Source organism: Trachypithecus francoisi, unplaced genomic scaffold (assembly GCF_009764315.1).
Source record: "Trachypithecus francoisi isolate TF-2019V2 unplaced genomic scaffold, Tfra_2.0 Lachesis_group9, whole genome shotgun sequence".
Taxonomy (NCBI): Eukaryota; Metazoa; Chordata; class Mammalia; order Primates; family Cercopithecidae; genus Trachypithecus; species Trachypithecus francoisi.
This window is the reverse complement of record NW_022681474.1, coordinates 73,249,973-73,277,412: the sequence shown is the minus strand read 5'-3', so window position 1 is coordinate 73,277,412 and position 27,440 is coordinate 73,249,973. Positions and strand designations below refer to the sequence as shown.

Below are 27,440 nucleotides of genomic sequence, written 5' to 3'. Positions count from 1 at the left end.
TAATAATTTACTGCCCACTCCACCTGTGGAGCAGAATGCAGACACTATTTATACTGAAAAGAGCTTGTGTTTATTTTCTAGCAACCAGTGACTCTCTTAGGCATCTACAAGGTTACTGGAAATGAAACGTTGTTCCAAATTTCTAAATAGCGTTTGTAAACAAACTTACCAGAGTATGTTTAAAAAGGTCTAAGGCTTGCTAAGACCAAACAAACACAGCCTATTGACTATTTACTATCTGCTGCTCGTCAGAGGACTTATACAAAGATGCAACCACCGATAACGGTATTTTTTTTTTCGGTTTAGCGTATGTTAGTGTAGAACGTACACCACAGCCTCGGTTGGGGGTGGGGGAGCCCCAAACCAGTGAAATCTCAAGCTGAGCGTTTGGCTGGAGTTCAGCAAGGCTCAGTGAACAGCACAGGATGGGGAAGTTCAAAGTCAGGGCGACTCTTTTGGTCTTAACTTCCTAGATTTTCCTAGATCTGGGTGCCTCTGTGTATATGTTAACCTTCATGCATTTTTGCCCCCAGCAAATGTGTACAGTCAGCTCCAAAGGCACAGCTTGTGTGCTAACGTGCAAAGCCAAGTCAAAACCCTGTGCTTGGCGCTCCCTTCTAACTTTTTGGCTTGTCCAAGTCTAAATATTGACATTGCTCCTCAGTTGAGATGTTTGATACTGCTGGGGATGGAAACGGTGCAGCTAACAGTAGGATCTAATGATATTTTTACATAGTTGTGCCTGCCTTCCACTTCCTTTCGGGGGGCAGAGGGCTGGATTCTCTTGCCTGCACATCTCCCCTTGGTTGTTTTCCCCAAAGCTGAGCACACACAGACAAGGTAAGGTGTTCTGCAAGCCCCTCATGGCAGCTTCTCCTGTTGTCACAGCAACTCACAACAGACTCCAGAGACACGGGGTTGAGGGGGAGGGGAGGGGAACGCCAAACTGTGGGCTGGCCAGTCAACTCTCAAGAGGGTGCAAGCGCCAAAGGGGCTAGCTTATGCCCCTGTTCAGGTCCTCCGGTCCCCGCCCTGCCTCCCCACACTGGCCTTCGAAGGGGAAGCGCCTTCTCGTCGGCGCGGCACCACCCCCTCCCTGGCGCAGCCAGCCTGATAAGGATGCCTGTTGTACATTTTCTCAGCTCCAAGTTAGGGGTGCGGCTGTGCGGGCGCTCCTAGAAATCTCTTGTGCTCGCCTCTGATGGGAGGGTTCCTGGCCTCTCGGAGAGGCGAGGGCGGCCCCCCTAGCGGCTCAGTCCCACAACTCTCTCTCGGGGCGCTGCTGGGCGCGTGGCACGGCCCGGGGCCCGCACTTGCCACCCGCTGGGGCCGGGGCGGTGGGGGCTCCGCAGCGGCTGCTCGGAGAAGTTTCATAGCATAGAGCACTCACGACACAGAACCTACCCTGAAGCCGAGCGAGACGCGAGCTCTCTCCGCCTTCAAGGGCCGGGGGGAGCGGGGGGGCCCCCGCCACTCAGCAGCAGCCACGGCTGCGCGCGGTTGCGGGTGTGCGGGGCCCCTGCGCGCGGCGCGCCGCCCGCCGCCCAACTTTGCACAAAGGCAGCATGGCACTGCCTCGCCCTGCCGCCTCGCCCGGCGCCGCGGCCGCTCTTCCCAGTCCCGGGCGAGAGGGGCTCGCCCCTTTCCACCCGCAGCCCTCCCCTTCGCCTGCCCCCACCCCGCTCCCAGGCGGGGCAGCCGGGCGGAACGGAGCACCCGGCACTTCGCTCCGCCGCCGTGGCGGCCGCCGCTCGCACTGTGACGTTAGCAGCCTTCGCGGCTATTTATATCCACACGACTGGATTTCATTCATGAAACCGGGGCCTGGTGTGTCTGTGCTCTGGGACACGGGTGGCAAAGGTGCCTCGGCTCTACGCAGACCCGACGGGCCCGGGCACGGAGGCGGATCGCCCGGGACAAACCGACACAGAGCATGGGAGACCCCCGCCCTTTCCCCGCGCTGACAGGAGGGGAGATTCTGGGCCGTCTGTGTCCCCGTACCCCATCCCCAACATCCCATCCACTCCCGTGCCTTTGCTGGCCCTTTGTCCCAGGCTTTGGAAAAGTAAGTTGGGCCACTAACCGGCTGGGCAGCATGGCTTTCTTCCCCCTAGGAGCTGACCGGCCGCGGACTCCGAGGGAGGACATTGGCTTTTGTTTCAAAACCGAGCCCAGCTGCTGACTAAGGGCTGCGTTAGCCCAGCCTCCTCCTCCCTGGGCGGCTGCACGTGCTGGCTGGCTCCTCCATTCTGGGTTACCTTCCTCTGCGACTTGGCCGGAGGGGTCCCCGCAGGGGGCGTAGGGACGCACCGCTGACCCCGACCCGGGTACAGAGGTGATTTACAACCTCCTGCAAACGGCTGAGGAGGTGAAATTGACTGTGGCCTTCCACAGACAGCCCATGCCGCCTCACAGAAACTGCTCTGTCTCCCAGGAGGACGGTGAGTTCTGAGGACAGAACCAGGGGTAGTTTTCATGCATTCACATAAATGCTTATAGAGTGACAAGATGCCAGGTGTCTTGCCAAGCTCTAAAGAGGTGACATGAAAGCAACCAAATGGGTTCCTGCCCTCAGGGAGCTTTCAGTCAGCCTGCTAAAATTAATATGCCTAACAAAACCCATCACTCCCAGCTTGTAAAGAGACCACTGGGGAATAAAGACATGACTGTGTTCAGCTACCCAGAGGAATGAATATATTCATTTAATAAACCTTTATTGAGTAGGCTGTATGCGGAGAGCTGGGGATACAAAGATGGAAACAATGTCATTCTTGGCCTCACCAGTTCTCAGGTAATGTGTTCCTGAGATACTGAAGGACTGGGAAAAAGAGTCCATCCTATTATAAGGGCTACTTCTTTGGCTTATCCCCCCAAAAACAGGATGCGTGAAAAAATTCTAAAAGCAAACACACTTCTCGGTCCCTCGGTTTCTTCCAGGAAAGCCTCTTCAGTTTCCTGATGAATCACCCTACGGCCAAGATTCCCAGGTGAATTCCAGTCCAGTGGATATTTCTATTTTTCCTCACTTGTTTATACTCTCTTGAAGTCAAAGGCTTGCCTGGTGCTCTCCGAATCCCCCAGAGACCCCAGAAAATAGTGGAATCCAATGTTTTTACGAGGAAAGGTATCACCGGTAACCTCCTTTGTTTAAGCTATTCCCATGGTAGCATCTTTGAAAATGGAGTTACCAAGGTCCTAGTCTTTGATACCAGAGAGGGTAGTGAAAAGTCAAGCACGGGTGTCTACTCCAAGAACACATCCAAGAGGTGGGTGATCATTTACTTGGCATAAAACTGACTTCCCAGCCGGGCGCGGTGGCTCACGCCTGTAATCCCAGTGCTTCGGGAGGCTGAGGTGGGCGGATCACAAGGTCAGGAGTTCGAGACCAGCCTGGCCAATATGGTGAAACCCCGTCTCTATTAAAAGTACAAAAATTAGCTGGGCGTGGTGGCATATGCCTGTAGTCTCAGCTACTTGGGAGACTGAGGCAGAAGAATCGCTTGAACCTGGGAGGCGGAGGTTGCAGTGAGCCGAGATTACACCACTGCACTCCAGCTTGGGTGACAGAGCAAGACTCAGTCTCAGAAAAAAATAAATAAATAAACAGTGACTTCCCTTAGTATTTTGCAAAATGACTCCATCTTGAAAGGCTTAATCAAAATACATTCTTTTCAGGTACAAATTTCTTGGGGAAAGTTAATTAACCCTGTTCACTCCTAGCAGTCAGTCCTCTTCATTGCAAGCCATTTCTCTTCAAACTGCCCTGGCAGCTAAAAAATAGGGTAGAAACTCAAAAGAAATGGGAATCAACATGTATCACGGCCCCCATATGTGGCAGGCACAGGGCTGGGTGGCTTAAAACACATTTTCTCATGTAATCCCCACAAAAACTGACAAGGCAGATGCTATTATTATCCTAATTATTTTACAGACAAGGTAACAGGCATGGAGAAGTTAGTTTTCCGATGTCTTGACAGTTGCATTTGCACCTGGGGTGGTCTGTGCCAAAGTCTTATTTTATCACTGACCTGCTTTTTAACAGCCTGCTTTTCCTCAGTTTCTTCCATTTTCTCAGTTCTAAATTAAAAAGAGTTCCGTGTCATACTTCTCTTAAATAATAGGCAGGCGTCTATACCAGAAAGACACACAAAGACCCCACCTGGTAGGGTACCCTTCAGCTCTTGACCTCTACCCCCAGGGCACACCAAGGCTCACAGGCTTCCAAAAGATGTTTCTTCTAAAGGGGATAAAGAAAGTCAGCCATCTTGGAATTACCTAGTTGAATGCCTAAATCTGAGGGAAACTGGAAGCACTTTCAAGAAAATAAGTTGGTATCAACAGTAATTCAGATACAGCAGAGTAAAAGTCGTTGTTCTAGGAAGTCCTTCCAAACAAGGGCAGTGATCAGAGAAAGACGCTGCCACATGGTACTATGCAGCCCCAAACTTCACGTATAAAACCTCCGACTGGAAAAGTTGGAGAAAATGCAGCAAGTAGTACAGACTGTATTTTGCCAATAGGAGAAGAGAGAAAGGGAATCATAGCAAATAACGCCTGTAATCACTGCCATGTGTATCCCTGCTCTTGTTATTCCCATGAAACGATCAATTTTTGTATACTAAAATCATTGCTTGCTGATAGAATCAGTACCATTCCCTTTAAGTAAACATAAAAAATGGTACCTAAGTGGAATTAAAGCAATATTGTGTATTTAAACACTTTCATGTTTCTATTGCACAAAGGCGCCTTAAAAACTTTAGACTAGCTTTTATGGCAACCATTTTATCAAAGTCATAGGATTAAAAAAAATCCCACAATCTAGACATAGAATTGTTCCACTATCACAAAAGAATCCTCTCATACTACCTCTTTATATTTGCACACCCAACCATAAATCTGTTCTCCATCTCTAGAGCTTTTTTATTGTGAGACTGTTATATTAATGGGAACGTAAGTATGTAATGTTTTGAGATTTACTTTTTTTTTCTAAGCATAATGCTCTTGAGTTTCATCCACGGTGTTGAACATATCAGTAGTTCATTCCTTATTATTGCTGAATAAAGTTTTATTGCATAGATGTACCAGAGTCTGTTTATCCATTCACCCACTGAAGGATATTTGAGTAGTTCCCAGTATTTTGCTATTAATATTATGAAAAACACTTCCATAAACATTTGTGTATAGGTTTTGTATGAGCATAAGTTTTTATTTCTGTGGGATGAATACTGAATAATGCAATTGCTAGGTCACATGCTAAATAAAAAACTGCTGAACCATTTTCCAGAATGGCTGCACCGTTCAGATTTCCACCAGTAATGTATGAGAGATCTCCACATCCTCAGTAACATTTGTGTTGTCATCATTTTTTACAAAGTTTCACTTGTAGTAGTTGTGCAGAGACAACTCATTGTAGTTTTAATTTGCATTCTCCCAATGAATAATAATGTCGAATATATTTTCATTGGCCTTTTTTGCCATTCTTATCTCCTCTTTGCTGAAATATCTGCTCAAGTCTTTTGCCTATTTTATAATTGGATTGTCTGTCTTTTTACTGTTGAGTTTTTAAGAGTTTTAAAAAATACATTCTGGGGTGGTAGAATTTTCAAATTGCAAATTAAGTACTACCATCCCAAGGGAACTCTGTTTTCAACTCAAAGATATTGTTCAACATTTCTATTGCCATCAATTTTATCAAGAACATTCTTAGGTAAGAGAAGTACTTACATAAAACTCCTATAGAAAGGGTCTTTTCAGGTTTATTTTATAAGACTGCATTTCAATGGTTGGTAAGAAACAGGGAGACCTTAGCCATGTGTAGCCGAAGCTGAGCCTTGTGACGGGTGCAGATGCCTCCTTGGGCCAAAGCAGCTGGACACAGCAGTGGCTTTGTTCAATCAGGGCTAACCTAAGAAGAGAGATTCATGCTGTCCATCTCTCTGCTCTGGATGCAGCATGTGATGCTGTCATTGGCTATTTACAAGAAATTATCCTGGATGATGAGTTCCAGGTGTTACAGAGAAATTTTGGGGACTAGTACTAATAGGGGTTTGAAGCATAAAAAGAGAATAAGCTCATGTATGGCCCCATTTTAAAGAGTAAGTGTTTGGTAGAAAGGTATATTGAGAAACAGTTGTTGGAGTAGATTTCTGCAGTTAACCCAGTGGCTTTAACAACACCCGACAACTTTTTGGCACCCTAAAGAGGAAGACATATTTATGTCTGCTCTGCTGGTGACATATTTATGCTGCTCATGCTTATGGATTTTCTGACTTTTAAGGAAATGCTTCTAGACTACAGAGGAGAATAAGAAGGCTGGGCACTGGCCTTTAGCAGTGGTTTAGTGGCAACTGCCTTGTACAAATCATTTTACATGTTAGCTTCTAGCAATGAGGTCAGTCTGGACAGCACGGGCCTAATAGGCTGCTGGGCTCCAGCTAGTGATGACAAACAGGAAAGACTGACTGTTCTGAGGCTCTTCATTAATGCTAAGTATTGATGAGTCATAAGGAAAATGACTTGACCTTCTGGGACCTGTTTCTCCTAAAATACCTTATTGCGTTCAGTCACTCTAGTATTCCTGCTAAAGTATATACTTCTCCAAGGTGCTTCTGAGTCAGACTAGTCTCAAACAAGATGATGTCCAGCCTTCCATCTAGGGTCCCTTCCCCAGCTTTCATGTCATGGATATGTCAACATCATGGCGTAACCTACTATCACTAACCCTTTCTGTCCCAAATACCACAGGCTGTCTTTGAACGAATCTGTGTGTTCATAGTTTTTGCACTTGGATAAAAGTGAAAAACCCTTCAGTCTGAGTGGCCCAGCTCTGCAGGATTTTGACTACTTGGGAATTATTTCAGGTATTACTCAGACCAACTCTTCAGATCTCTAAAGCTCCTATCGTCTTCCCACTGTTGTGGGGGATGTCAGAGCAAGTTTTGGTTGCGGGAATCAACTAAAAAGTGATGTCTTTTCCCTAAAAGCTACAGGTGGACATTAACTCTTAGGTTTGCAGTCCAGTTTTGACTGTTGGTATTGAGGTGGTTTCCAGGAGAAGCTTCCTTTTTTTTTTTTTTTTTAATAAAAAGCATAATTTTGGAAACAGATTTATAGATGAATACTCAGGTTAACCTAATGGATCTACTCTTGGCATTTCCTACATTACCCATTTAAAGACAGAAGCATTAGTTACTGTGCACTTTTCATTGTTAGTTCTATGAAGACAAAGTGTCTTTTCCATTGCAGTTTCTATTTTACTGGGCACCAATGAAATGCAGGCTATGTACTGAAAACAGACCAAAAGGTATCCTTTTCTTATAGCATGTTAAATTATTTGTGTGGGTTTGCCTAAAGTCCTTTCTGTGTGGATTCATTCATTAGGTTTTCTGTTGGGGTAGGGTGATCTTGGTAAAAATGTGATTTTGCAAATTCTGCAACTCTAACTACAGTCTTTCTGTCAAAATTTATCCTACCAAGATGGTGTTCCACTGGTGTAACTTAACATGCACAAGAGGAGGTAGCAAACAGTTTTCATGGTCATCTGTCTGACTTTGTTTAGGCATGGCATAGCAGATTGAAAAACGTGTATGTCACAACTCCAGAAAAGAAAAAGACAACAGTTTAATATATAATGTGTATCTTTGACTTTTTAATAAGCAAAAATATGATTTTGTACTGGAAAAAATCTACATTTGAGAGAGAAATTTATTTCATGAACTACATTCTTAATATTACAAAAGGTGTTAATGCTAGATTTCAACTTTACCTAATTAAAAATAAATTACATTTATGTGTCATAGCATGTTTAAGGCTATCTTGACTGACCACCTGTTTCATATAACTGTTTCTTTTTATGAAACAAGTTTAAAAAACCAAAAACGAAACACAGATTAAAGGGATCAGAGGGTAGCACAAAGAGAAAGAAAACGGAATTGTATTTTGGCCATCTCACTAACTAGGACATAATTCTGTGCTATTTCCTTAACCCACTGCACCGCAAAGTTCCATATATCAAGTGGGGACAAGAATAATAACTTTCCAAAAAGTCGTTAAGAGGGCTAAATGAAATAATGTTTGTGGAAAATGTTTTGTAAGATGTAAAGCTCTACACCTACTCATAAGTGTAAAAATGGGCTCATTATGAGGCCCCTTAAACAATGCTGTGCAGCATAGGGTATCATTTGATTTGGGAGTGCCAAAAGTTAATAATATAGCAACTGTATCATTCCCCCAACTCCTCCCTCCCCAAATGCTGACTGTAAGTATTATACATAAAAGCTTCCACCAAACTGTATATATAGATACCACTTCAAAAGGAATACAAGTGCTTTAGAAACACCAGTGTCCTGGAAGGAGACCTACCCATCAGTTCCTGGAAAGAAGCTGAATTGTGAGGCTTTCCTTAATTGGCACCAGTCCTCCTTTCATAATGGTTCCTAATCTAAAAGCAAAGATGACCTCACTTCTTACGCTGGACTCAATAATATTCTTGTCTCTGCACACAATTTCAGAGTCTCCTTAGCTCTGTAAATATTTATGCCTACTTTAATATTTCATATGACCAAAATTTATCATTTGGTAAACTCCCCCTTTATGGTCAAGTAGTTAACAGTATCACATGTGGGTGACATAAGCCATTAAACACTTAAGGATCAGCATCGAAGATGCACAATCACTTAGCTTGTAAACATAAGCCGATGACTCCAGGGATCAGGGGCTAAGGCTCACATCCTGTCACGGTATCAATCTTAGAGGAGCTTGAAGATTTGGTGAGACGCACGGAAGCTTCGTTGCTTCTCCATCCCCATGGTGCTTTGAATGGCACTTTGGGCAGGAAAGTGCAGAGTCAATGGTTGTTAATAATAGTAAATGATTTGGGAGGCCGAGGCAGGCAGATTGCCTGAGGTCAGGAATTTGAGACCAGCCTGGTCAAGATGGTGAAACCCCGTCTCTACTAAAAATACAAAAAATTAGCTGGGCATGGTGGTAGGCGCCTGTAATTCCAGTTACTCAGGAGGCTGAGGCAGGAGAATCGCTTGAACCCAGGAGGCAGAGGTTGCAGTGAGCTGAGATCATGCCACTGCACTCCAGCCTGGGCAACAGAGGGAGACTCTGTCATCACCCCTGCCCCCCAAAAAAGAATGGTAAATGATAAAACTTTTATAAGACACCTTAGTTATAATTTCTTCTAATCACTCATATATAAAGGCCATCTGTATGATTTATGACAAAGCTGGAATTTTAAAGCTGGAATTTTAAAACTGTCTTTTATAGTGTTATCTGTTCTACTGTGATCACTGTCAACACTGATCACCCATGAAAAGGCACTTTGAGATCATAAAAAATGTTTCACAAAGATTACAGTGTCATAAACAAGTATGGGACTAGTGTGCATGATAATATTAAACACCAAGATCGCCACCTGTCTTTTTAAGCTGTAATAATACTAATTAGCACTTAGTAAGTACCCACTATGTGTTGGGGATGGAGCCAAATGCTTTTACACTCACTTTCATTAACTCCTCACAATGACTTAATGAAGAAGGCACCACTATTATCCCCATTTTACAGATGAGGAAGCCGAGGATCAAAAAGAGCAAGTCACTTGCCACAGGTCAAATACTTAGAAAGTTATTATTCATCTTAAAGTGGGTACTACTGAGAAAGATTCTACCTTCATATAATTAGCATTTCATATTTACCCTTCCTTATTCATTCAAAGTACTGCTGATTACAATGCATGACGTCACCCTGTGTACTTGAAAGACTAATGGGCTACAGCTTATCTTCAATTCTGATATCAAACTCAGGTAAACTACTTTAGTATTTTATATATCCAAAGTTTCATGTAGATTAAAGGTTGAGTAGAGTTGAAGAGAACTGATCTCTATGAGGTGACAACTTCAGGAGTCTCGGGGTCCTTGACAAGCAGCTGATACTTGTGGATCAGGTGTCGATAAGCGATATGCCCTCATAAGCACGAATTCAAAGAAAACACAATTTGTAGAAAAATACAAAATGCAATCTTTAGTTCATTCCTTGCTATTTCCTTAACAAATTAAACTATTGCTCCACTTCCTGATGAAACAAGCAGGATACTACAGTGATTGTACCTTGTGCCACCAAGGTCGGGTTGATGAGATAAAATGGGAGTCATGCGGAAAAACACACAGCCCATTTCAACAGATGGAATTATTATAAAATTTGACTTAAATATATGGACAACATGGGTAAGTCTAGCCTCCTCGTGAGTGTATCGTTTATTCTCAACTATTCAGTATAGAATAAAGATTTCTCGATGTTTAAATATGCATATCTATCCAGTGGGGGAATAAGCCATACACACAAGACCCCATTAGTTCTAAAGTGAGGCTCCTTCCTTCTTAATTCTTGGCCAATCCCATATCTTTGCTGAAGGCCCTGCTTCTCTCATGCCTTTCTCTGAAGTTACATGGCACCTGAAGAAACAGTGGCATTTGTGTAGGATGAATACCAAATGAGACACTCCTAGGAAATAAAAAGTAGTACCTAAGCGACTTTTGTCTTAACAGTTTTCAATACCTCAATCCAAACAATTCCTCTTTTTAATAACAGAGGTGATACGCCATGTACTGTGAAGATAAGGAGTTCTGCTCTCTATAGAAATAAATCTATCACACCTGTTGCTCTTATAAGCATCATTGTTTATACTGTATTTACAGTGTACAGTATACTGTTATTACAGTGATAACAGTGTAGTCTAGAGTAATAACAGTATCTTGTTTATACTGTAATATTTCTGGGCTTGATGTTTCTTCTCAATCAAACAGTTGAGGTGGCTAATGATGAAAACAAAGCATATATATCCTGAACAATAGTTCATAAATAGAAACACAGAACATGAAAAACCCTTTGAAATTCACTTTCAGTTTATACTCTTTCCTCCTACACATTAATGAGGGACTGAGATATTGAGAGATAATAAAATGCCCTGTTAAAGGAAACATTAAGTTATATACAGTATAATTTTAAGCTTTAAATTTATTTTAACTCTATTCCATGTTATTGTGGTTTAATCAATTAAAATGGTAAACTTGGCTAATTATAACCATTATCTTTTTTAAAAGTGTGTGTGTGTGTGTGTGTAGTTTTATTTATTCTTTATTTATTTGGCTCTACAAATACAATGAACATTAGCCTGGTGAGAATCCAGACCATTGGTTTGAAAGTAGAAAACGCCTCAAGCCTGGCAGCGATCAGCTCCTGTGGGAGAATTTCCTTGGGCAAGTCAAGTCACTTCTCTGAGTCCAGTTTCCTCCTCTGTAAAATGAAAGTGCTCTGAGTGGAGTAAAAGAGTTTATGGCAGACCAGAGTACCAGGGTTATTACACTCCTCATGTTGAAATTATTATAAAAATACAGAAGACATAGCAGTCTCAAAAAGGCTTTATATTTTTAATTTGGAAATATTTAAAAACATGTTCAATGAGCACTGAATGAATTATTTCCATGTTCTTCTTATTAAATTAAACTGACAGTTTCATTATTTACTCACTGATGGCTATCATTTGCCTTGGGTTTAGGGTTGCCAGATAAAATAGAGGACACCCAGTTACATTCAAATATCCCATGCAATATTTGGGACATACTTGTACCAAGAGATTATTCAGATTGTTTAAAATTCAAGCGTCAGTGGTGTCGTGTATTCTTATTTGTTAAAGCTGGAAACCTACTTGAAAAAAGGGATGAGAGAGAGGAGAAAACTTGGATGGAAGGAAAGGTGACAAAATCATTTTTGAAATTATCCAAATAGTGAATTTAATAAATAAAAGGAAATAAGTTGGTCAAGTAGTATTTCCCAAAGTATGTGCCGTTGTACCAGCCCTGAGTGAAACTATTAAAAAAATGGAAATAGTCTTTTAGTTTTTAACATAAATGGTCAAGTTTCTGAAATAGTTCACATTTAATCCCTTTTTTTTTTTTTTTTTTTTTTGAAACAGTCTCACTCTGTTGCCCAGGCTGGAGTGCAGTGGCGCCATATTGGCTCACTGCAAGCTCCACCTCCCGGGTTCATGCCATTCTCCTGCCTCTGCCTCCCAGTAGCTGGGACTACAGGCGCCCGCCACCATGCCCGGCTAATTTTTTGTGTTTTTTAGTAAGGACACGGTTTCACCATGTTAGCCAGGATGGTCTCAATCTCCTGACCTCGTGATCCGCCCGCCTCAGCTACCCAAAGTGCTGGGATTACAGGTGTGAGCCACCACGCCCGGCCTATCATCTTCTTAAAGAAAATTATAATTTTTAATACGAGTTCTCAGGGCATTTATATTTGAAAGTAAATTATGCATTTATAAGAGGGAAATAGTCCACCTTGAGCTGCCCATACTTATTTGACAAGGTGAACCTTTTCCTTTCCTTTTTTTCGATGTAGTCTCGTTCTGTTGCCCAGGCTGGAGTGCAGTGGCGCCATCTCTGCTCACAGCAACCTCTGCTTCCTGGGTTCAAGCGATTCTCCTGCCTCAGCCTCCTGAGTGGCTGGGATTATAGGCGTGTGCCACCACTCCCGGATAATTTTTGTATTTTTAGTAGAGACGGGGTTTCACCATGTTGGCCAGGCTGATCTTGAACTCCTGACCTCGTGATCCACCTGCCTTGGCCTCCCAAAGTGCTGGGATTATAGGTGTGAGCCACCGCACCTGGCCAACAGGGAACCTTCTTTATGGTTTTAAAATACTGCAAATCAATTCACAGGTTAACAGAACACTTTGTGAACATTGTAACACTTTGTGAACATCATAGTAAATAACAAAAAAACGCTGTACAGACATGGATCAATCATGCACAGCAACATAACAAGAATGCTTCCTTCTGATTGAGCAGGGTAATTATTCAAGGAGTATCTGTCCTGAGCTATCCCAAACCACAGAGAGTTGCCAGCTATCAATACACAGCACAAATACTTCCATTTAAATTGCCAGACTACTGTGTACCAGCAATGCTGATTATAAAACAGAGCAATTAGGATAGCAGAGAGGCAGCTGACTCAGTGTTAAGAAAGCATTTCCTTAGTCTAAATTTGTAGTCTACAATGTGTCAGTTACAGATACTCAAAAGGGTTCAGAGTTTGAATGAAAGGGAAACAGGAACCCATATGTGCACCAAACTTGTTTACAGCTTGAAAAAAGAACATAATCACTATCTTGAACACTAAGGATGGACTATCCTGATTGATGAAGTATTTTTCATTTAAACATTTTGTTACATTTATAACAACTTTTGGTCATTAATTTTCTCACTAAACACATTGAACTACTATCATGTGGTATTCTGCAAAAGTATTACAGTGGGCCTCATTTGTTAATAGTCTGGTAATACAGTCATGTATCCCTTAACAACAGGGATAGAGTCTGAGAAACATGTCCTTAGGCAATTTCATCATTGTGCAAACATCATACAGTGTGCTTACAGAAACCTACATGGCATAGGCTACTACACACCTAGGCTATGTGGTAGAGCCCATTGTTTCTAGGCTACAAACCTGTACAACATGTTACTGGATTGAATCCTGTAGGCAACTGCAACACAATGATCAGTATTTATGTATTTAAACATAGACAAGGTACAGTAAAAATATGAATAAAAGGTTAAAAAAATGATACACCCGTATAGGGCACTTACTAGGAATGGAACATGCAGAACTGGAAGTTGTTCTGGGTGAGTCAGTGAGTAAATAGTGGGTGAATGTGAAGGCCTAGGACATCACTATACATTCCTGTAGACTTTATAAACACTGTACTCTTAGGCTACACTATATTTATAAGATAATATTTTTCTTTCTTCGTTAATAAATTAATTTTAGGTTACTATAACTTTTTTATTTTGCAAACGTAACTTTTTAAAAACCTTTTGGCTATTTTACAATAACATTTGGCTTAAAATACAAACACATTGTAGATCTGTACAAAAATATCTTCTTTATATCCTTATTGTATAACCTGTTTCAATTTTTTTAAGTGTTTTATTTTCATTTTGTTATTTTTTAGACTTTTTTTGTTAAAATCTAGAACACACACACACACATTAGCCTAGGCTTACACAGGGTCAGGATCATCAGTATCACTGTCTTTCACCTCCACATTTTGTCCCACTGGAAAATGTGATTATAAAACAGAGTAATTAGGGTAGCAGAGAGGCAGCTGACTCAGTATTAGAAAGCATTCCCCTTAGTCTAAATTTGTGGTCTACAACGTGTCAGTTACAGATACTTAGAAGGGTACAGAGTTTGAATGTAAGGGAAACAGGAACCCATATGTACATCAAACTTGTTTACAGCTTGAAAAAAGAACATTATCACTCTCTTGAACACTAAGAATGTGCTGTTATGGTTGATGAAGTATTTTTCATTTAAACATTTTGTTATATTTATAACAATTTTGTCTTCTGGGGCAATAACATATATGGAGCTGTCCTCTCCTATGATAACAATGCCTTCTTCTGGAATACCTCCGGAAAGACCAGCCTAAGGCTGTTTGACAGTTAACTTAAAATATGTATAAACAGGAGCACACTCTAAAGTAACGACAAAAAGTATAGTAAACACATAAACCAGTAATAGAGTTCCTTGTTATCATTACCAAATACTATGTGCTGTTCATAATTGTACTAATATGTTCTGTACTTTTATATGACTGTCAGCATCATACATTTGTTTACAGCAACAGCATCATAGAATGTGAGTAATGCGTAGTGTTCAGATGGCTGTAATGTGACTAGGCAATACGAATTTTTCAGCTCCATTATAATATTATGGGACCGCTGTCATATGTGCTGTTCACAGTCGACTGATACGTCATTATGTGGTGCAGGACTGTAGTCTTCTGAGGGACTTGAACGGTTCCCAAATTGGTGCAGTGGTGCAACCACCACTAAGCCTTTGAGTCAACACAAATTCCCCTCTTCTCCCACCCTTGAAACCAACCAAACTGAATCAAATGCTAAAATGATATTGAAAGTGCTAAAAGGCAGATCCAAGTGAGTAAGTAGAGGTAAAAGAAAAAAAAAAAGGGTTTTGGATAACCTGGAAATTTGATAACATGCTTCTGAATAACTGAAAGATTCATAATAACTTGTTCAATGGTAATGATATTTATTGAATGCTCACTCCATAGATGACACACTGTTCGATGCTTTTCCTGCTGTATCTCGTTTATCATTCCCACTATACAGACAGGAAAGCTGAGGGATGGTGAGGTTCAGTCACTTGTGTAATACCACATCCCTAGAAAGGGGAGTTCAAGGATTAAAACTGGAAGTCTAAATGAAACTCAAATTCACAACCATGGTACAGTATTACTGAAAAGTGGAGTGACTTACTGTGAGCAGACACCACTTGTGAGTGTCTGCCGGAACAGATACAGACCCCACAGTTAATCTCATTAGTAAGTCAGTAACTGGGTCCTCAGGACATGTAGTGAAAAGACTCCATACACAAAACACCCAGTGCCAAACTAAAGGAGGCAGAAAAGTCAAGCACCTCTAAAGGAAAGAAATCATAAGGAACTTGAATTGAACCCATTTTTATATGCATAAGGTTGAAGCCCGAAAAAATTTAGTTTTGAGCACAGCATGTTATAAAGAACACTAATGGGATTCTAAATTTTCTGAAAATATGTCCAATATAAAAATGTTAAACTCTCATTTCTTTAGAAACCCAAACTTCTGAGCCAGCCGTCTTGCAAAAGGAACTCAACAGATTTTTAGTTTTTAAGAGGTTTAGGACCTTAATATTGCACAGGTCAGAGAAGTTAAAATTTTTCTTTTTTGTTGGAAGAGTAGGAATACATGGATCTACAGAGCAAAACTTGGAATTGAAATACTCTATAGATATGGATTTCCAAAATTTTTTTTTCAGGAAAATCTCACAAAATATCAACCACCAACCACATCTTCAACAAAGAAGACAGAGTAGAAGCTTTTTGGGTTTATGTTGTTGTTTTGTTTGTTTGCTCAAAAAGAGGTCTCACTCTGTCGCCCACGCTGGAGTACAGACGCACGATCACGGTTCACTGCCTTGACTGCCTGGGATGAGGTGATCCTCCTACCTCAGTCTCCTGAGTAGCTGGGACTACCGGCGTGCACCACCATGCCCAGTAAATTTTTGTAGTTTTAGTAGCGAAGAGGTTTCGCCACGATGTGCAGGCTGGTCTCCAGCTCCTCGGCTTAAGTGATCCGCCTGCCTAGGACTCCCAAAGTGCTGTGATTACAGGTGTGAGGCACCGTGCCTGGCCCAGAGTAGGATATTTAAATAAAAAGACTTCATTTTGTAATTAATATAGTGGCATATTCATTTTGGTAAACTGTTACTTTGGTGGCCTCCAATTAGCCCTGCCTCCCACTATATACAAAGGATAGTACATCAGGACTAAGTGGTCAGGAATGCAAAGTTGCCTCAACATTCAAAAATCAGTCATAAATCACCACATTAGTAAAACAGAAAACCATAGGTTCATTTCAACAGATACAAATAAGCAATTGGTAAAACGTAACACCCGTCTGTGATTAAAACAATACAAAACAAACTCTTATCTGAATGTTTAAAGCAAGGGAAAGGCATGACCACATACTTGCTGTTTAGACTGAAAGTTTCGTTATGAAACAGTCACAGTTCTTGCCCTTGAAGAAGAGTCCTACAGTATGGCACTCTCTGGGAAGAGTTTTCAGGAATGTGGGAGAAAGCAAAATCCAGATATCTAACTCCACCATTTGAGGAACAACGCCAAATACTGATTGCCAAGTGAGCAACAGATTTACTCCAGATCACTTTAAAAGCTACGTGGACAAGAAAGGACTCAGACACACAGTCCATTAAAAATGTGATTGCTCTACACATCACAGGCAGCAGTGCTAATGGATATTGCTCACATGTCTCCGACCCTGGCTGCTATTGGCTGAAACAAAAATGAAACAAACAAACAAACAAGTAGCTGAACTTCTCAGTCCTATAGTGAGGGCTCTGGCAATAAAAATAACAGGCAGGAGTCAGAAAACCTGAGTGCATTTGGTCTCTGCCACTTTCCAGTTATGTGTACTTTGGAAAGTCACTTTATCTCTCTAGGCCTGTTTCTGCAACTAAAAAATAGCTAGATGGGACTTGGAATGAATCAGAACTGGGAGTCAATCCTGGCTCTCTTCTTTACCATCTAAGTGATCTGTGCCTCAGTTTCTTCCTTTGTATAATGGGAAGGAAACCTCGAAGTGTTTCTTTGAAGATTAAATACAATTATGCAAATGGAGCACTTAACATACTCACTGCACATATTAAACACACAATAAAGGCAGATGTATTAATGTTAAGATTGAGCTATTAAGCTCTAAAATGCCATAATAATAAACAGTAGGCTGGAAATACTAATTTGTTCTGACATGGAGATTGGTAGGTGTTGTAGAAAGCTTTGAAATTCTGTGTATCCTGCCTATCATCACAGGTGGTACTGTAAGAAGCTTTATAATTTTAGCAGAGAGGAAAACAGAAGGGTAGACATTCTTGTATGATTTAATCTTGGTAATGTACCAATGATTTCATTACTATGTGCAAAAAACTATGATGACATTTCTTATACTCTGGTAAGTACTAAGTGAAAAATCTAATTAAATGATGCTTCCATAGAATTTCCATAGAATGTAATTAATGTGACAACCAGAACCCCCTATTGATTATGCTGGTGAATTTAATCAAATAGTATGTTTACGTAAGTAATACAACTGTCTGACGTCTAGTCAGACATGTGGTTCTTGCCAGTTGTAAATAAACTACTCACACGAACAAAATATGCCCTTAGAGAACTAGAAATTTAATGATCTGTATTTGTAACATAACATATTGTACCAAATAAATGACTGTTTTATCTGAAAGTCATATTCATAGTATCTGTATGAGAGTTTGAACTATTTGGTTGCATGGAATATTAATACTGGAAATATTCATGAGTGGGGTTTAAGTTATATTCCTCTTGGATCATGTCCCCACCATACATCTGATGCTTTCTTATTTATGGGCGATCATAATCCAATTCGTAAAGAACTTGAAATGATTACAATTAGATTGCATTTTCTGTGGCCTCTTGGGCTACCCTGGCAGCTACCCCTACTGGCCTGCACCATGGATGTCAGTGGGTGCTGCCTCTTGGCAGCTACCCCATTGCTTACCACTGCTAATATCCATGAGCTTGTTATTACTACTTCAGGAAGATGTTTTGTCACCATGACGTCCACAGGGCTGACAACAGGATTGTGGTCATCGTCAAATTCTTTCCTTCTAAATCTCTTCTTTATCTTTTAATTGACTTGGGGTTCATGGGGGTGGAGGGTGCTAAGTATGGAGATTCACTAACTCTATCTGTCCTGTACTCAGAGAGTCAGTTAACTGTGCTTTAACCAGCCCCTTTTTCTTCTAGCCCTTCAGCCAACTAAAGGAAAGGGGTGTGGGGCTGTCATTCTCAAAGGACCCTGGGGCTTCCCAGGTGACTTCAGTTGGTCTTCTGTTGATGCTCAAGAGGCACTGTGGCATGCCATGCAAATTACACTCAAAACAGAGCTCACATCAATGTCCTTGTGAACACATAGGAAACCTTATGGTAGTAAGAACATATTATGAGACACAGTATGCCTAGAGTTGGACATACTTGGATTAGAACCCTGGCTTCACTGCTTACTAGCGGTACAATTCTGGATGTATCATGTGACCTTGCAGAAGCTCCGCTCTCTCCTCTCTAAAAGGGGGCAAATAATAACGGTGCATTAAGTATATTGCCTCTCACACAATAATAGCACCATTGTGAATATTTTACATCAACATATAAGTAGACTGCCTTGTACAATAAAATGAATACAATGATGTAGTAAATATAGCCTCATAAGAATGTCACATGGATCTAGATTCAGGTGAAAGCTTGTCTGAGAATCAACTTAGCAATTTTCAAAGTATGTAACCTTGAGAAACTCCCCCAACCTCTCAGATTCTTAGAGACATCTGAAATGGACTTAACCATACCCACCTAGGATCACCATGAAGTTCAAATGTATTGCTGTATATATGAAAGTGCTTTTACAAGCTATACATTCTAAAGAAGATAAGTTATTTTTCTATGAATATGTTATTGCAATGCTATTAATGCAGTGGTCATTTATAACTTTTTTTTTTTTTTAGACACAGTTTCCTTCTGTCACCCAGGCTGGAGTGTAATGGGGTGATTTTGGCTCACTGCAACCTCTGACTCCTGAGTTCAAATGATTCTCCTGCTCCAGCCTCCTGAGTAGCTGGGATTATAGGCATGCACCACCAAGCCTGGATAATTTTTGTATTTTTACTAGAGATGGGGTTTCACCATGTTGGCCAGACTGGTCTCAAACTCCTCACCTTAATTGATCCACCTGCCTCGGCCTTCTAAAGTGTTGGGATTTCAGGTGTGAGCCATCGCACCTGGCATATGTGTGTGTGTGTGTGCGTGTGTGTGTGTATATATATATATTTTGTGCCTGAGATCCAATGATAGGACCATTGTAAGTGAAGATTTTCATAATGAGCCACAAATTAGAAAATATCTACTCGCTATAAAGTTTATATGCAGTTAGCAGTTTGTAATTCTTTGTTGGAACTAAAATTAAAATAATCTGGTTGTCTGTGACCACCAATATAACTCTTCCCAACAGAAAAAGAGATACTTACCTACAATAGATAATATATCAAAATATGCCCAATGACTAAGTTTTCCTTTAAAATACAAATGCACAGACATGACAAGGGAGGAAGAATGATCATTTAACAGTATCCATTCACAGGTTTGTCTCAAATTGCAAAAAGTCAAGAGTACTTATGAAGTTCAAATTGGATCTTATGTATAAAGTATGTTCTTTATACAAAACAATATTTGTTGCTTTTTAGGGAAATTTCCATACCTCAGGAAGAAGCAAATTATATAGTATTTTTTTCTGTATAAGATAATTTTCTAGGTCTTTATCATAATTTTGTTTTCCTCTAAAGAAGTTTTCCATTTAAGAAGTATTTAAACTTCTGCCCTTTGGTAAAGTCTTAAAACAATTTACCATGACCTTGGAAAAAACACTGGCCCAGTCAATTTTGGGGAAGTAGAAATAGTCTTTTAAAATGTTATGATTTCTGGTCCCATCGTAACAATTTTGTCTTCTTTCTGAGTCAGTCCCAGTTTCCCAAGCATAACCTGTACATTGACAATACTGTGATTCTACTACTTTAACTCTTCAAAGCAATGCCACTTAAAATATCTACTAGTTTCAATGTATGTCATTCCTAATCTAGAGTTAGAATATCATAATCCCTAATCATGTTTTTAGGACTGAAAATCTGTTTCCTAACATCTAAATAGTCTTGATTGTAATACAGACCATGGCTACAGATGTGATGGCAGAATTCTCCCAAGAAGTATTGCAAATATGTATAATTTGCAACCAAAGCAATCTGCATAAACAAGTGACCACATAAACAATCCACACCATTTGGTTTGACCAAAAGTTATGGCAGGAATGTTCTGAAAGCCACACATTGCTGTATGGGTAGGCAGTTTTGATTGCCCTCCGCTCCATATGGAAACCCGAATGGCTCAGCAAATATTGACTGAATTATAATTTTGATGTCATCAATCTTTTTCTTTGCATACTTGAGGTTTGTATCTTGCTCCCAATTTCAGATGATGAAAGTGAATTTAATCAGCAAATATTCTGATTACAATAAAAGAGATCCTGAAAGATAAATTCTCAGGTATTATAAGAGGCTTTTAAGGCAAACCCTGCAAAAAGACTCCTTTGAAAGTTGCACCCTTTGCATAAAACTATCTCTCAGAAGAATAAAATATTTAGACAGCAACATTACAACAGAAAGCCTCTGCTTTAGAAAAAACACATATTCAGGCTCTCCTTTGTCCATCTAGGAAGCTTCCTGTGGTTAGTCATCACCTTTAAAACATGAGGTCATGTGTTCCATTGGAACAGGAAAAATATTTCAGATCTGCGGTCCTCCAAAAGATATCCAAAGCATTTGTAAAGGGAGCAATGGTTTTTGTGTTATGTTGCTACTAAAATTCACAAGTTGGATACCTTCCTGTGTCATCCTTCCTTATACCTGTATCAAGTAATTTAGTATCACTTTCCAAATTATAAGTTCCCTGAAATATTTTCTTTGTTCCACACATTACCAACGATAGCATCTAATAATGGTCTTAGACTATTAGGCAACTCCTCAGTGAATAAATGGTTAGATGAGTAGTCATTCAGTAATACTTAAGGATTGTTTCAAAATGAATTTTCAACCGAAGAGAAAAAAACCTTGATTTGTTTGCCTTGACACATCTTGTCACCTTTCCCCACTGTCTCACAACATTCTCTATCCCCAAATTCATGAAAAATGCACAAAAAAAGACCTACTAAGCTTGGTGCATGTGTTAAGGCAGGCAATACACGCAAACATAAAATATAATCTTCGCACAATGAGATTTTTCTTTTCCATCTTTGTAAAAATATAATGCATGCAACGTTATTTTCTAATACGTAGTGGTTTTGCTAGTTAAGTACTTAGGAATAAACACGTTACTGCCTATTTGCTCACAGAAGACAGATTTGTGAGGTGAAATAGCAAAGAGGCTGGAGAGAAGGTTGGCGCCAGAGAGGCTACAACTGATTATAAACCCTCTCCTGGGTTTTGGGCCACCACTGCCCTCTAGGGGACACATGGAAAATAAGCAAACTTTCTCAAGTTGAGAATTTGAGACGTTGGGAAATCATCTCGTCCATTCAACTTGTATTAAGGAAGACAATTTTAAAAGTAATTAAAATTACTTCAAGGATAGCTATATAATTCTTAAAAAACTTTACACTGCATGCTTTTCGAGGGCCACCTGCTTTGGAGTCACTATTGCCAGATAAAAATTTCTTTATTATGTCTATCCTAATTTTCCTGCAGCATTTTAAACATGTCATTTCTTGTTCTATTAGAAAACAGCTGCTTACTATGACTAATGTGTTAGTCGTTGTTTAGACTTTCAGCTTTTCATATTCAATGCCCCAGAAACCAGAAACTCCAGCTCTTTTAGTCTTTCTTAATGAAGTTAGTTTGTACAGAAAAAAATATGCAAACATTTCCAAATTGTTACTTATTTCTGGGAAGAGAAGCTTCAGTAATTTCAAACGGAGAGCAAAGATCAACTTGTGATTTTTACAAGGTGGATTAAACTTCAACCTTCTTTATAAAAATTAGGGATAATATCTAATGTCATCCTACTTTATAGGCAGAAATTAATCTGCTCTTTCATTCCTAAAGTCTTAAGGAAGAATTTAAATTAGTAATACTAAAATGAAGTCTCTGGAAATAAATCCTCTGCCTTTGGGAGAGAATTTCACAACTTTAGGGTGATACTGTGGAAGAGTGAGTTTCTTATAAGGCATCTATTTGTTCAACCATTTAACATTTGTTGAGTATGCCATTACTTATCAGATACTATGTTAGGGGTTGTACATATACAAAGAAACTTACCAGTCAGTGGAGAAGATAAATATTATAGCAGCATATTTTGCCATGTATTAAATGTAATGGTATTCAGTAAGTATTATTGAAATGCTTAGGTTTTGTGTGTATCATATACTAAACTCCAAGTACCTTGAGAGTAGAGAATTTATTTTGCTCATCTCTGTATCACTAGAATCTTGGATGACTTCGTTTTTTAAAGTCTCATAATAGTCCTTTAAGTGGACTATTATTAAGTCCTCAGTTTATAGATGGAAAAAAATGCTTCAGCAATTTATAAGCTAGAGCGTAGTAGATTTAAACTCGAGTGTGTTTGTATTGTTGGCATCATGATTCTTCCCTACTTGTGTGCCTAGAATAGTGCCTGGCACGTAGGAGGTGTCCAATAAATATTTGTAAGATAATTAATTGGTGTGCCTTTCATAAGTAATGTGCTCTTTGATTCTAAGATGGTATTTCAAGTGCCTCCATGTTTGACACAAAATAGGTCTTCAGTAATTAATAAATGAATGAATGAATGAATGAATGAATTCAGGTTTCTTGGCAATTCTTCAGGATTTTTCCATTACCTTCATTCTCATGGTATATCCATAGTTGGGGAATAAAGTCGTAAGACTAAATGAGACAAGTGTTTTTATGATGGTAACCTCTAACCATCCATCTTGGAATTCATTTTCTGGTAACCTCAGGACATCTGATAGGCCATTGTCTTGCCTTGTTGGCAATTTCATTGTTCAAAATTTTGAGGAAAAAACAGACAAATATGGCAAATTTATGAGAACAGATTTTTTTTTGAAGTTCAAATAACAGACTAGAAGAATTCTATAGCATAAGAATTTGAAAGGAATAATGTCTTGAAAAGATTGAGATGTTTGCAAAAATTCTAAACATACCAAAAAAACTTTTAATATTAGTTTTCTCTGATGTTAGGATTATGAGTAATTTCTTTTCAAGTTTATCTGTCTATATTTTTAGTTATCTACAAAGTGACTTTTCAGGTGATCAAAGCAATTTTGATTATATTCTAAAAAATAAAACAAAAGTTACTTTAAAATAGCAAGTTCTACCATGTAGTTGCACATAATTCTGAAGTGAAAGACAGTTGGAGGCCAGGCATGGTAGCTCACCCCTGTAATCCCAGCGTTTGGGAGGCTGAGGTAGGAGGATCGCTTGAGACCAAGAGTTTGAGATAAGCTTGGGCAACACAGCCAGACCCTATCTCTAATTAAAAAAAAAAAAAAAAGTTGGAAACTATAATGAAGAAACCACTGCAGTGGTTATTATGTGATCTTCTTTCTAGTTTCTATGTATCTCTGCTTTACATAATCTTTAAACCATCTATTTTGCTTCATTCATAGGGCACATGTTTACTGAGAAACTTCTATATAGCAGCACTGTGCCAGGCACTGGGGACACAAGTGTTAGCAAGACAAAGTTCTTGGGGAGAAATATTATAAATAAATAAGGCATGTCTTTAATTCTAGTTAACAATGGTGCTTTTTGGGAAAATAAAGCAGGGTAGGGGTGAGGGAACGATGCAGTGTGGTTGTTTCGGACACCATGGTCAGGGTTTGAGGAGGCAGTGACTCTAGGTCGGAGGCCTGAATGGTACGCATTGGCCTTGTGAAAATCCAGGTAAAGAGTAGTAGTCCAGGCAAGGGAATAGCAAGTAAAAAGAAAAATTCTCAAATGAGCTAAGACTAATTAGAAAATATATATATATATCTCAGAATACATTTAAGTTTTTCTTTGTTTGCCTGTTTTTGTTTGTTTGTTTTTTTTTAGACAGAGTCTCACTCTGTTGCACAGCCTGGAGTGCAATGGTCCTGTCTCGGCTCACCGCAATCTCCACCTCCTGGGTTCAAGCGATTCTTGCATCTCAGCCCCCAAAGTAGCTGCGATTACAGGTGTAAGCCACTGTGTCCAGTCTTTGTTTGCTTTTTAGGTTCAAGGAACACATTGTTCCCTCAAAAGACAGACCTGCAGCTGAGAGAGGATGGCAATCCTGATGGATGAGAAAAATAACAGAGCTATAAGATTTTTTTTTCTTTTTGTTGTTTATGTCAAGGAGAGAATGATGTTTGGAAGGGAAACAATAGACTCCTATTGCAGAGAGGGAAGAGAAGATGAGAAAAGAGAGTGTAAGAGGACACTTTGCATTCTAAATGCCTTCAAGGGTGAGAGCTCTGTCCCTGTGTATCTATTTCTTTATTCTTTAGAAATGACTGCAACCCCAGGGCAAAGAGACAATGCTGGTGTTTCTATAGTTATTTTGATTAATCCAAATAAATTACCAGAATTTTATTGAAATGTGAGATTTGGTTGTCATTACCCTTTTATTTGTGTTCAGAAGTTGTTCCATTCAAACTGTCCCTGTCCTGGCTTAAATTTACTTAAGGAGACTGAGGAAGGGAGAAGTTCCATTATGCTCTTGGAAAAGTGGTCTCGTCCTAGGAGAATTTAGCCCTTGAGGGAAAGAGGGGAGCTGAGGGACTGCGGTCCTAGAAAGACAGAGGGACTGAATTGGAAACCTCCCCCCGACCCCACTTCTCTGAACCCTGCTCCGCCTTCCTCTTATTTTCTTCAGTGCCCCATGCTTTTCTCTCCTACCTGTCCACCAACCAATTCAAATGTAGCTCCGTCTGCACCTCTACAGGAAAACTGGTGCTCAATGTGTCCCCGGAGAAATGTAAATTATCTTTCTGGAAACCCAGAGAATGTCATTTAAAACCACAGGAAGATGACGTGGAAGGGTGGTAAGTGGGTGTGGCATGTGGTCAAGTGTAGGAGTGTTCCTTTGTTCAATTCAAAATTCAAATGTAGTTTGTAAATGAATTTTGTCTCCAGACATATGTAATTCCTAGTTCAATGTTCTAAAACAGGAGTATGAGCACCAAAATAACAAGTTTTGAGTGTTCTGATTCTTAAAAATAGCAGGGTATCTTTTATGTTGCAGACACAGAGCAGGGCGCTAGGAAGTCCCTGTTATCAATGAAACCTACCAAGTCCTTGCTGACCATCTTTGAGAAGCTGCAGAAAGCACGAGAGGTGTACACAAGCAAAGGATTGTTGAAGGTGGATCTGATTTTCAAAATGGGGAGGGAGATAGTTTCTTAAAACCTACATATCAGTGAGCCTCAAATAAAACATGGTGAGACTGACAGCTGGGCACTAGATGATTCACTAAGGAACAGATCTTGTACATGAACATCATTTCTTTTCACTGAAAGAATTACTAAGTTAACCAATGGTGGTTATTAGTGTATCTCGATTTCTACAGGATATTTGCCAAGGCATCACATGGCATACTTGGGGCTATGATGAAAAAATATGAGCAGGACATCAGGGGTGTTGGCAGTTTGTTGAATGGTCACAGCTAGAGATGGCAATGGATGGCAGTCTAGAAGGACATTTTTAATGCTGATGCCCCTGTTCTTGTTATTGTCAATATTTTTAAAAAATCAGGTATTTGAATAAATAGAAAGTATAAGTATGCTAGGTAAATTTACAGATGGTGCAAAGTTAGGATTTCACTTAGTGAATAAGTGAGATGACAGAATTAGAATACACTCTACATTCCAAATGAAAATAAAATTGAAGTTGAGATGTAACAAATTTAATGTGATAACATTAATGGAAATAAATGTGAGGTCTCCTATGGAGGCCCTAAACAAACAAAAAACCCAAACCCAACTGTGCAGATACAGGGTGGGGCACATATGACTTGGCTTAGATATCTGAGAAGCACTTAGGAATTTCAGGTGTCACTCTGATATAGCAGCCACAAAAGCAACTTAGGTGTTAAGAGAAAGACAGTGCTTAGAATGAGCTGTTGCTAATTGTGTTTTATCCTGTTTTTGCAATACCCTGGGTTTGTGAAACATTAAAAAATCAGAGTATGTTCAGGCGAAAGTGAGTAGGGTGTTGAAGGAAGGAAAACAGAAGAAATAGTGAAGTGTTAGAAAGGAGCTTGTCAGGGCATCAAAGAGGAAGTCAACAGTTCATTAGCCCCAAAGGTTACATCTGGGATGAGTAAGGGGGAATTTATAGAGAGACACATTATGGCTCAATTAGGATTTTCTATCAATCAGAACAGCCTGAATTTGGAAGGTCAAGAGAGTCCTATTGTCTGTGGGTTTTAGCATCACTTCAGTTGTCAGAAGAGTTTAGGATCATCATCTATGACCTTTAAGGTCCCCTTCAATCTTGAGAGTCTTCAGTTCCAGAATTGTTTACTAGGCATTTATTGCATCATAATATGACTTAGCTTTTTGGATCACTTTTAGGCTATGCTTTTAGTATTTAAAGAAATAGAATAATAATACCTTAGATGATAATGGAATATAAGGCTTATAATCCCTTCCCCCATTCTCAGGTGGACACCTAAGAGAAGACTACAGGACTTCAAACATCAACCCATTTCAGTTCTGGTGTCAGCAAGGAGAGAAATGGCAAACTGGGCCAACTGTTTGATTGACACATAGAAGGCCAACTGGGTAAAATCATTACTTAAATACTGGATTTCCAGTGGACTCTCCAACTGTATCTGGCCAGGGCATCATCCAATGCCATGGATGAAGCTTGCTTTCATTTAGCAAAATGTCATAGTGATCACCGATTGTTTGTCTGTAATAGTAAATAGCAACCTTTCTGTCAATGCTATAATTAAAAAAACAGGTTATTGATGGTTACAAGTCTGTTCCAATTTTGCTTATTATATTAAAAATGCTTCCTCATTTTGAGTACAGTGGGGCTTAGGTGATTTGAGTGGTAGTCACAGTTTATATTATATCAGCATAACTAAATCCTACTCTCTTCAGGTATATAAACTCATGATACCATCCAGAAGTCATGTATTTATTAAAGAGACAGGAATATTAATAATAACGTGCATTTTCCTTTTTAGTTCCTTA

The 27,440-nt window shown here is 39.8% G+C and overlaps 1 protein-coding gene across 16 annotated transcripts in view; it reads right to left on the bottom strand.

The window, feature by feature from the left end:
* RHOBTB1 (Rho related BTB domain containing 1) overlaps positions 1–27,440 on the bottom strand; it is a 132,172-nt gene that overhangs the window by 74,117 nt on the left and 30,615 nt on the right. For 3 of the 16 annotated variants that reach the window (XR_004436426.1, XM_033208509.1, XM_033208505.1), the window contains exon 1: positions 1,405–1,754. The exons of 8 other annotated variants lie outside the window; for them this stretch is intronic. The gene's annotated coding sequence lies outside the window, so the exon portion shown is untranslated. Of the gene's footprint in view, positions 1–1,404; positions 1,755–2,083; positions 2,197–27,440 lie in introns of those variants that run through there. 5 more of the 16 variants (XM_033208501.1, XM_033208515.1, XM_033208504.1 and 2 more) reach the window with 4 other exon arrangements.